Below are 12127 nucleotides of genomic sequence, written 5' to 3'. Positions count from 1 at the left end.
ATGGTCACGTGGGTTTCTTGTAATAGCATTAGATGTGGCTTTTCCGGGTGGGTCCGAATGAACTGTTGAAAGACATTCCTTTTGCGATGAAATCCACTACAGTTCCACTGCCAGATATTAATACCCTGTGATGTGCCGCCATGGTTGGACGTAGCAGATAACTTGTCTTAGAAAATGCTGCGGAGCGCAGCCGCTGCCGACCTTTCAGTGTCGGTGTTATTCACTTTTTCCAACGGTGTAACTGAAGCCATTGTAGAAACGTGGCGTTCCAGATTATCGCATCCGATTCCTAGTGCTCTGACCGCCTCCGCGAGTTTGTCAATAACAATTTGAACTTTTTCGTGGGATTCATCCATTTTATCTATCGTTTTTTTTTTTCAATTTGCGAACACTGGCGCTCTTATCTGAGGCATGAACTGCCAGCGCCCTCTTTTTGGGTAGACCATTGGCAGTCGGTTCGGCTACGGGGATCTCCATGGGCGTTTCTACTGCAGGGGCCTGACTGGGTTGAACTGTCCCTCGCTTGCTGGCTTTTTTAGTTCTGCAATTTCTGCTGTGAGCTGCTCCATTGCGTATTTTAACGAAGCGTTTTCTCTTTCCAATTGTGCAATCCTGTTGTGCTCTGGCGATTGACCCCCCCGTTACCTTTTTCGGTGATTCCTTGACCCGGTCAGCCCATGTGGTACCACGAAGAGCAGGCTGCTGGATCTGAACTGCAGGCCCCCTGGAACGAGAGTGGCCTCTGGAGCGGGAGCGGGTCCCGGGGGCCTTGCGGCCCCTGGAAGACGAGCGTTCCGTCGAGCGACCCCTAGAAGGGGCACGGTCCTAGTAGCCGCTATCCTCGCCGCCAGGGTCTCGGGGTCGGCTCCTGGATGTGTGCGAGCTGCTGAAGGCCGGCTTGAGAGGGGTTGGCCACCCAGTTAGTTGTGTGGATTGTTCGCGGCTGCGCCGTTCTCTTCTCCGTTGTCTAACTAGAAACGGAATTTGGAACCTTTGCTTGCAGCTTCTGTGAGCCGTGGAATGAGGGCCTCCGCAGAGGGTGCACTTCAGTGTACATTCGTGCTTATCGTCCGGGTTGCTCGCACCACAGCCACGGCAGATTGAATTTTCAGGGGCTGGGCAAACGTCAGCTCTATGGCCAAGCTTTTCACATGCATGGCAAACGTCAGTTTGTCTGCGATAGAGTGAGAATTTGACCAAACTGGGACCGCATTTTACGTAGTCCGGGACTTTGAGTCCATCAAACAGGATGACTACCGTGCTTGTGTTCTTGATTCGTCTCACCTCGAGGGCGCTTGGATTCTTGGGTTGAATGATCAGGCGTTTGAGCTCCTCTCGATCGATGGTGGGAACAGTGTCACGAATAACTCCCTTGCATGAGTTTTCGGGGGCTGCGATATATGCACTAACTTCGTAGCTTGCTTGTCCAATAAGTATAGCTTTCACATCGGCGAGGCCATGGCGTTGCGCTTTGATGGCGTGCTTGCCACCAATATGTTTTGCACCATGTTCGGACATATGATATCCTCCGCCGTATCCGCCTCCGTAAGTCCAGCAGCGGTAGTGAGTGCTTGGGCAACTCTGAAGTGGCCCATCTTCTTGATGCCCAGTCCTCCACGGGGACGGATTATGATTCGAACGTGCTCTTTCGGTACGCGAGGCAATCTCGAAGCAGTCGTTAGCCGTGTCATGACACTCGCCGTAGCCTGGCTTTTATTCCCGCCACGTCGCATGTCGGTGACTCGGCCGCCCTGCCCGAGCGGGTCCTGGATGATGGGTTTTCGCTTTTGTAATGCCGTGGTCCACCCAGCGCTTTCATTGACTTAGTTGGGAGAGATATCCTCACCCTTCACGGTGATTTGCATAGCCATAGACATCGTGGCTTGAGCGTGCGGAACCGCGCTGAGCTCGCCCGCCGAGCCCCTGCCGGGCAGAGGTCGCACAGAAAAGTCCTCGAGCGAGTGGGAAAATGTCCACCCACCGTTGAAAACTTGGTATCGGCGGAATCCTTGCAACTTTACCCATCGATTGGTGCCGACATCTTCAAGATTGAAGCAAGTTCTCGACCTTAATCATGTAGACAGATTTTTTCTAATAGATGTTCATGGGCACTACACTTTGTACAGGTCCCTCGGCAGTTCTGTAAACTCTGCCCGTATCAGTGGTAATTTAAGCATCGGACAGGACTTCACACATATGCGGCCTGACCCGGATTTTTACGTACCCCGCCTCGATTGTCCCAGCTAGGCAGTACACTTGAGGCGAAGGTGACAATAGGGTGCCTTGTCTGGATATCCTTGCCGTCACGTCTCAGGTGCTCCTATATAAATACATGTAAAAAGAGGATTCGTTTTTCTCGGCAACCACTGCATCAAATTTGACAAGGTTTATTTAAAAGAAAAGCTTAAAATCTAGTGACTGTTGGTTTCGAATTCTTTAGTTAGGTTATCAATTTTTTATTAAAAACTCACAGAAATCGAAAATATTCAGAAACGAAACTGCCAAGTTTACAACTCTGTAACTCCGCAATCAAAAATTATATCACAATTCTGTGAATTGTATCTAATAGTACATCTGAAGCGCACAAAACTGATGTTACACATTAATACAAAAAATTTGGTACTATGGAAATACAGCTTTTGCGGAACCCTTGTAAACAACGTAACAGATTACCGCAATATGTAAAATGACATATCAAATTTGTCCAGTTGGAATGATCTAATGGATGCTGTTCACAGAACCGCGTTATCTGTTCTTGATGCAGAGCTGTGAATTTGTAAACTTCGTGCTTCTATATTTTTCAAACTGTCGAATATTTGAAAATCTTTTTCACAAGATTCATGCCCTAAATTGAAATTCCGCTTGCAATAGTCACTAGAATTTAACTTTCTCTCTGAAATGCAACAAATTTCATTAACATCGGTCCAGGGGTTATCTCATAAAAACGTTTTTGCGTTTTGCATATATTTGAATAGGCCGCGTCGGAGTTGGGGCCGAGCTAAAGCTTCCTCTTAACTTCACATAACTTCACTCCAACCCCTCACTCCAACAAGAAAAAAAAATAGTCTGTATGTAATGAGATGGCATGACCGGAATTGTATGCATGAAATTAATGACAAGCATGTCGTGACACATGAGTGACATGTCACAACAATCACATGCATTCATTACATTAACGTCATGACAAGGATGACATGTATTCATGACACGAATACTATGACATGCATTGCATACATTACATGTCATGTGCCATGATATGCATGACTATGACATGCATGACATGTTGGCGTCTTGCTTTTGTCGTTACACGGTCAATGTAATCAGTCGTTACACGTTACATTGATTACTTTGCAAAAGCACGTTCACCTATCTGGCAGCTCATTAAAGACCGCCGAACGATGCTGCATGCCAGCCGCCTGCGGAATAAATGTTTCGCACAACAATTCCTACAGCGAGCAGCATCTCCATAATTTTTCATGAATAACTTTCAAGGTTCTCACGTGACGCTCCATAATTTTGTCTTTTCACAGTGGTTTGCAGACCCGCAGTGGTCGCTTAGAGGCTTGTTGCGCTGCTGAGCACGACGTCGTGGGATCAAATCCCGGCTACGGCGGCCGCATTTCGATAGGGGCGAAATGCAAGAACACTCATGTACATGGATGTAGGCGCACGTTAAGGAACCCCAGGTGGTCAAAAATAATCCGGAGTCATTACGGCGTGCCTCATAATTAGATCATGGTTTTGGCACGGAAAACCCCATAATGTTTTTAGTGGTTTGCAGGGCTGGACAGTCGGCACGCTTTGGGGCGAAGAATGAGCCGCTCATAAAGACAAAGCCGCAAGTCTGCGTGGCACATCGCTTCACCGCTTGTCATATATCTGGACCACGCGACTTGTGCGGCCGTCTGTTAGTCAGAGAGCAATCCCCAGCCCCGCTGTAATTGCCGCTACATATATAGCATCTCAAGAGAGAATGATTGTGAATATGAAGAAGCGCTATTTTCTGCAGCCCTTTGGGAGCTGGAGAGACAAGGGGCAAGAAAGGGGAGAGAGGTTCTTATGGACAGGTTCTTCCTGTCGGCTGTTTTATTACTTGGTTTTGAGTCGGTCTGATGCGCTCCACGTGTACGCTACCTCGCGTGTACGATGGATGGTATCGACATTCGCAGGTGTCGCGTTTGTGCGCGTGTTCGAATTACAACCTTTGTTCATAGTATTTGCGTGTGTGACGGTGCCGCTCACCACGTGCGTGACATTTGTGTGTACTGCGCTACCACGTGGGCCGCACTGGTGCGAATGAACCCTGCGATTCGCGTGTGTTGGTGCCGCGTGCTTTTTTTTTTTGTGCGGGTGCGTGCGCGGACGAATTATAACGTACTATGGCGGACTTTGCCGAACCAAACAAGTGCGCTCCTCGCATTTGCCACAGATGATCGTCGAGTGCTACAAGCATCAACGTACCGCTAACCTGGTCCACGTACTGCCTTGGTCTTCGGCAACGCGAAGCCGCAGAGGCGAGGTCCGCAGAAATCGTGGAAAAATGGCTCGCCAAGCGCGCAGCTGCCGCGGCAGCGGCTGTCGCGCCACCCTGCAACACCCCTGTCACTCCCAGTGGTTCTATTAGCCAGCCGGAGCCTCCCACCCTGGCCCTCTTGCAAGATTCACCCTCCTCACTTCCCCAGTCGGCTTGGCCTGCTGGTTCTCCCGAACCAACTTCCGTGGAACTCCCCGTGAGCTCCGATGAGGAAGATATGGATTTGTCTGCCTCTCGGAAATGCGGCCGCGACAGCGATGACGAGGGCGACGCCCCAGAGCAGTCGAGGGGTTCCACTGCCCTGCCAGAGAGCAAGTCAGCGCCTGTCCCTCCTTGCCCCACAGCTGAGGACCGGGCTGCCGTTTCGACCGCATCTGCAACCAGTACCGTGGTGCCCGATCCTGCCATTCCTGACAGAGACTGCACCCCCGGATTTGCTGTGATTTTCCAGGCAACCGATTCACTTGTAGACACTCCTGCCAAGTCTACCACAGCAGCCAAGGCAATCGCGGAAATTCCCCAGAAACCTCCACTACTGGCTGCCCTCGGAAAGACACCAGCTGCGCAGGTGAAAAGCTGCAAGCGACAGAGCGCAGCTGCCTTCCTGAAGGATCCGCCAGCTCCTCCGACAAAGCGCCTTGCCTCGAAAAAGAAGGGCAAGGGGAAGCGACGGACAAGTCCAGGTAGCCTGCAGCCTCCAGCGACTGCTACCACCTCGGGCCCAGCAGCTACTCCACAGCAACAGGCGCCACTGAAGGACACTCTCACCAGTCCCAAAATCGCACTCTCCCCGGCACCCGAGAGCGGTGAACCAGCAGAGGACGCGTTCACTACGGTCCTCTCTAGGAACGTCCAGCGTCGCGCCAGGGCTCTACAAAAAGCCGCCAACAAACCAGTTAACCCAGCGGTGGTCCGGACGGCCCTGTTCCGCCCTTCTGTCCCGGGAGGGGCCTTTGGACGAGGATCCCGCCTTGCTATTGCCGCTGTGCTCTCTGCGCTACCAGGTGTGTCCGCGGTCCGTGTTAACACAAAAAAAGAAACAACGTGGCCGCGGACGCGACTTCGCAGGCCTTCTTGTAGGAGCTGCTCGCCACCACCGAGCTCCGAGGCATTCCCGTTGCTGCTCGTCCACCAGCTGTACGTGGAAAGAGCATGGGCTTTATACACGGCATTGACGGCGAATCTACCGACGCAGAGCTGGCTGGGGCGATCGAGTCCAGTGTACCTATCCTGTCTGCGACACGATCCGGCAACAAGGCGACGCTCCGCTTTAGCAGCCCGGTCCCTCGCGAGCATGTATTCATATACAAGCTCCAGTTCCGGGTGAGGCCTGGAAGACCGCGTCCACTGCGGTGCCAGCAATGTGGCCGCTATGGGCACGTGGCTGCAACCTGCGACAAACCTACCAGCTGCCTGTACTGTGGGAGGTCGCACGAGTGAGGAGAAAGCTGCCCAAATGCCGCCCACTGTAATAATTGTGACGGCAATCACCCTGCTAATACTCCAGCCTGCCCCAGGTGGCAGGAAGAACGCAGGGTGGCAACCATCATGGCGACCACCCCTACTCCCCTCTCTCGTCGTACCGTCCGGGCCTCTGTGGGGGAAGAGACACAGCAGGCGAAGGTCTCTACGCAAGTCTCATATGCACAGGCCCTAACCGGCTGCTCACGAATGTACCAGTCGGCGATGCTCCCTCCTGGCCAGCCACCCAAAGCAGCCCCACGGACTCTCCGAGCCGGACCATATGAAGCCGCCACCACAACCCCAGAGGCACCAGCCACATCACCACCGCAGGCCTGTCCAGACCCCCGCGACCAGCTGATCTCGAGCCTGCAGCTGACACTGGAAGCCATCGGAGAGATGCTGCCTGCTGATAGCCCACTCCGAGCCCTCTGCCTCTAGGCGGGAGGCGTGCCATCCACCCAACACCAGCATGGTTAGCAACACATCGAGGTCCCGCCGCCGCCAGAGGGTGCTCCAGTGAAACGTAAACTCGTTGCGGCGACGGTATGGCGAGCTGTGTGAGTACCTCTTGCAGTGCGTCTTCGACGTACTCGCACTTAAGGAGGTATACGCCGTGACCGAGAATCTACGGCTCCCCGGCTACACGGGGTACTCGGGCCCCACCCCGTGCCACACGCAGGTGCACTGCGGCACCCTGCGTAAATGGAGCCCACAAGCCAGGGAAGCCACGCACGGAAATCTACATCCGCAGCACCCTGGCGCATGCTGTTCTACCTGTTGCTGACATCGCGGGTGGCCCCTTGAAGCCATTCGCCATCATAGTACGCCTTGGCAGCCAAGACACGGCTATGGCGAGCATCTACATCCGCCCAGGAAAGCCGTGGGATCCCTCCAGCCTCGTCCAGCTGGCTGTTCGCCTCGGTGGGCATGCATGCAATTCTGTGCGGTGACTTCAACGCACACCACACGGATTGGGGAAGCCACAGCTGCACCCGCCGAGGCAAGGGCCTCACAGACGCCATCAGCCGAGCTGGCCTGCTGATCTTGAACACCGGGGAGCCTACCTACGTCTGCCGCGGAGCACGCAAGGCCATTGACCTCTCCCTCACCACCGAGTAGTGCTCCTCCTCCTGCGCCACAACTCCGGACACATGGGGGTCTGACCGCTCCCCCATCGTGATCAGCCCCGGATCTGGGAGAAGGCCTACGTCAAGAACTTACCACGTCAAACACTGGTCCCTGTTCCGGAAGCACTACAGCAAGTTGGACGATGGCCGTGACTTCCTCAGCGCCATCGCGGATTGCGCTCGGGCTGCTACCATTCAGTGCTCTGCCCAACCAGATACCCCGCCCCGGACCTCCACCTGCTCAACTTCTGCGACTCCAGGTGCCGTACGGAGCGCACAACAATCCGGACGGGCTAGGCAGAGCACTGAACCGAGTACAGACGCGCGGATGCCCGCTGCAGACTCCAGGCCCGGCGCAGGCGGAGCCAGAGCTGGAGGAGCCTCTGCTCTGCTATCGAGGACAGGTCCAGGGGACCACTGGCTTGGAGGCTGCTCAAATCCCTCACCGGCAGGAAAGCAAGCCTACAACCTCTCCTCGCCGTGGCCATCACGCTGGGTATCAGTGATGAGGCCCTTGCGGAGCTACTCGCCGACCATTTCGCGCCGGCTGCACAGCGCACTTCAGCCATCCTGACGGTAGGACAGCCTTCCTTCAGCCTGCGTAGCTGCCTGCACAACCACCACCCGGGGTGGACATCGAGCAAGGTTACTGCTATCTGCCAAGACCCGCTGACGCTACACGAGTTGAAAGTTGCCCTGAAGAGGGGGAATTAAGCGCTGCAGCGCACCAGGAGCCGACGGAGTGACAACCCAAATGCTCCGGAACCTGGCCGCCAGCGAGCAGCAGCGCCTGCTCGACCGCTACAACGACATCTGGCGGTCAGGGCAGGTGCCGGCGTCATGGCGCACAGCCATCGTGACTCCCATCCGGAAGGCTGAAAAGCCGGCTGGAAACGTGAGCTCCTACCGGCCGGTCTTCCTCACTTCCGCCGCTTGCAAGGTGATGGAGGCCATTGCTCTGGTCCGACTGGACTGGGTGGCCCGTGCCCATGGCTTCCTGGCCGACGAGCAGACGGGGTTCCGGCGGCGCCGATGTACCGCGGACTCCATCGCGGACGTGGTCTCCCCGCTGGAAGAGGCCAAGGCCCGCGGTGACGCCGTGCTCCCGGTGCTTATCGACATCAAGGGGGCCTTTGACGGACTGCCCCATCCAGTCTTTCAGCAGGCCCTGGACCTACTTGGCATCAACGAGAACCTGCGGTGGTTCATCTCGTCGTTCCTGGAGGTACGCACCCTGGGGGTACGAGTGGGCTGATCGAGGAGCTCCCCTCGGCCGGTGGCAGCAGCCGTCCCACAAGGGTCAGTGGTGAGCCCTTTCCTGTCGAACCTGGCCTGGCCCAGCTTCCTGCTGCCCTGCCGATCGACCCCGACTACTCAGTGAGTACTTCCATCTACGCGGACGACATCGCCCTGTGGGTGCGAAGCCCACCACACAGCAACCGCAGCGCGCGCTCGGCCCTGCAAAGAGCCCTCGACACCGCCGCTGCTTACCTGAGCAGCATTGGCCTTGTCATTTCGGCAAGGAAGACGGAGGCCATGCTGCTCCACCCAAGAGCAGCCGCCCGCCGCACATCTACCCGGCTGCACCTGGAAGGCGTCCAGTTACCCTGGAGCGCGGTAGTGACGTACCTGGGGCTGCGCATTGATCACCGGCTGTCCTCGCTGCCTCCTGTCAAGACCCTGCATATCCAGGTCCTCCGGGTCCGCAAGGCAGTCTCTCAGCTTCTTGCCCGAGGACAGGGCTGTAGCACTAGGTGGGCTCTGCAGCTCTACGATGCAGCAGCCACCTCACGCCTGCGGTACGCCCTCCCACTCGTGGCACTACCACCTGCCCGTCTCAAGAAGCTGGAGCTGCAGCATCGGGCCGCAATTAGGCTCTGCCTGGGCGCTCCCCGCAGCTCCCAAGTCGCTGCAACCTTGGCCAAGGCGGGAGCATGGCCCCTGTCACGCCTCCTCCTGCAACAGCGGCTACGCCATGTTGACCGCCTCCACCATGGCCCAGACGGCACTGCCCTGCTATCCCGACTGCGCTCGCGGCCCCATTCACAGATGGGCAGACTATGCGGGCAGTACGAAGAGGTGATTGTGAGGCCTCTAGCGAACAACACACAGCTGCCTCCTCCCCAGAGACCACCCATACCCATCACCACAGAGCTCCCCGGCGTTCCCAAACGGCGCTCCCCGACTTGTGCCCTTCAGCAGACGGCTGCCTCTCTCCTGCATGAGGACCACGGAGGAAACCTGCAGATCTACTTTGTCGGTTCGGTGACGCCGGACACAGGCTCGTCGACTGCGGCCTGCGTGGTGCCCGCTCTGCGGAAGAGCAGGCAGTGTCGCCTCCCCGACCATGCGACGTCAACAGCGGCAGCGGCAGAGACTCCACCTGGCTGTGGACTTACTCGCAGAGGAGTTGCCAGCGACCATCTACTGCGACTCCAAGGCGGCACTTCTCAGCCTGCAGAGGCCAGAAAGGGCCAGCCTTGGGGTCACCCTGCTCTCGACAAGGCTGATGGCGCTCAAGGAGGCGGGCTGCTCAGTGTCCCTGCACTGGCTTCCAGCCCACGTAGGGATACCGGGCAACGAGGAAGCTGATGCACTGGCAAAGCGTGCCCACCACTGTGTGGTCCCGCCCAGCCTGGCAGCCAATGATTTCACAAGCCACAGGCTTCGAAGCCATCTGCTGGCCTGCCATCCGGACAAGTGGATGTCCTGGACAAGTGGATGTCCTTGGGCCGCCCTCCGCGACCACTTCCCCAGCGCGGCCTCGCATGCAGGGAGACCTCCCTCCTTCTGCGACTGAAGATTGGCTGCTGTTGGACGGGTGCTCGCCGCCACTGGCACGGCATCATCGCCTCTCCAGCCTGCACCTCCTGTGGGGAGCCCGAGACCCTGGAGCACCTCCTGCTGGCCTGTCCTGCTTACCTCCAGCAGCGTGACCGCCTCCTGCAGGAGTTCCGACGCCTGGGGATTCCTTCTGCGCGGCAGGAAGACATCCTCTTCCCTGGCCGCAACGAGCTACCAGCCCTCCTAAGTGTCGTCGAGCACCTCGACTCGTCGGGGCTCTCGGCGAGACTCTGGGACTTTCTGCTAAGACCATTTCGCGCTGCAAAGACCTCACGGCTATCTAAACCACTCTGCCCTGCGACCTGCCCCAACCATCTGGCTCCTGCTGGATCACCGCCCCCTGGCCTTTCACCAGATTAGCATTCCAGCGGACCCACTGGGCCCTTCCTGCCGGACTGCTGAGCCACTGCCATGGCGACACTTTAACCCCCTACTCTCCTATCTCCGTTGCTCCCACTATCCCCCCCCCAACCCTGTTGATGCTGAGCCGTGCTCCCGCAAGGGCTGCAGAAAATAGCGTCAACCTTTCCTTATCCCTTCAAGAACCACTTCTCTAGTTGGCTTCGCGTAGCTTTCACCGCAAGAAGTTATACTATCGACCAGAGGGCTGCAATGCGCGTCAGAGAAATCTGAGATTATACGAGTCTGGAGAGGGAAAGGGAATCGTAACGTCCCGACGGACCCTGCCCTTAAACTGGAAATCAGACTTGGCAATGATGCAATACCTGAGAAGACCACAATCCGAGTACTAGGCATGTGGCTACAATCAAATCAACACTGCCAACACGGGCTTAACCTCATCAAGACGGCAACACAACAAGTCTCAAGAATGATAAAGCGGGTAGCCACTAAAAGGACGGGGATGAAGGAATCAGACACCCTTCACCTAATCAGAAGTCTGGTGGTTAGCCGCTTCATTTACAGCTTGCCGTATTACGAGCTAACGAAAACAGAGAGGGATGCGATCAATTCGTGCTTACGGAAAGCATACAAGATCGCCCTACAAATTCCGCAATGCGCCTCAACCGAAAAGCTCATGTCTCTTGGAATTCATAATACATTCGAAGAACTGGCAGAAGCTCAACTGATAACTCAAAGAAACAGACTTGCACAAACGACCGCGGGTAGGAAACTCCTTGGCAGACTCGGGTATCACGAGTTCCTAGAAAAACACAACCAAGCTAAACCCATCCCCACAATAGTCAGAAACAGCATCAAAGTGGCGCCAATACCCAGAAATATGGACCCAACTCTACATGCAGGCAGAAGAGAAGCCAGAGCTGCATACATTGAGAAAACGCACGGCGACAACCCAAACTCCCGCTTCGTGGACGCGGCAAGATACCCAGGCAGGCAGAAAAGAACGGTAGCTGCTGTCACTGACTATTTGGGCAGAGAAATCATTAGCGCCTCCACTCGCAACACCACTATCGTGGAAGCAGAAGAAATCGCAATAGCCCTTGCTATCAAAGCGACGGAACCAATCCAACAACAAATAACCATCCTATCAGACTCTCAAGCGGCATGCAGAAGCTACCTCATGGGACGAGTATGCACCGCAGCCTATAGGATTCTACGAGATATAAAACCCCGAGCCAGATTTCACCTTATATGGGTACCCAGTCATGAGGGAATCAAGGGAAACGAAGAGGCTGACAGAGTAGCTCGTGCGCATGCTACACACCACGGGTGCTCACAGGACACCTCTGAAGACCTGATCCCGATTGACCAGAACTACTCTGCAATTTTAAACTACCACAGAGGAAATAGAATGAAACTACCACCCCCAGATAAAAACCTCAGTAAGGAAGAACAGGTTATATGGAGAAAGCTGCAAACGTATACATATAACAACCTGCACATTCTCCATAAAATCCACCCTGAAAGATATGCGGACACATGCCCATGGTGTGGAGCCACGCCAACCTTAGACCACATCTCATGGGCATGCACGGCATATACACAAAAGACAAACACAGAAATTACGGATCATACACAATGGGAGGCGGCGCTGTCCAGCTCACAGGAAGAGGTCCAAAGGGCCATCATCCGACAAGCGAAACAGCGTGCGGAAGCCAGTGGGGCCCTTGTCTAGGGGCTCCAACCATTGAGCGTTTTATTCTTCAGTAAAGTTGTTCTATCTATCTATCCTCGTCAG

The sequence above is a fragment of the Dermacentor variabilis genome, chromosome 3, assembly GCF_050947875.1.
Source record: "Dermacentor variabilis isolate Ectoservices chromosome 3, ASM5094787v1, whole genome shotgun sequence".
Lineage (NCBI taxonomy): Eukaryota > Metazoa > Arthropoda > Arachnida > Ixodida > Ixodidae > Dermacentor > Dermacentor variabilis.
This window is presented reverse-complemented; position numbering follows the sequence as displayed.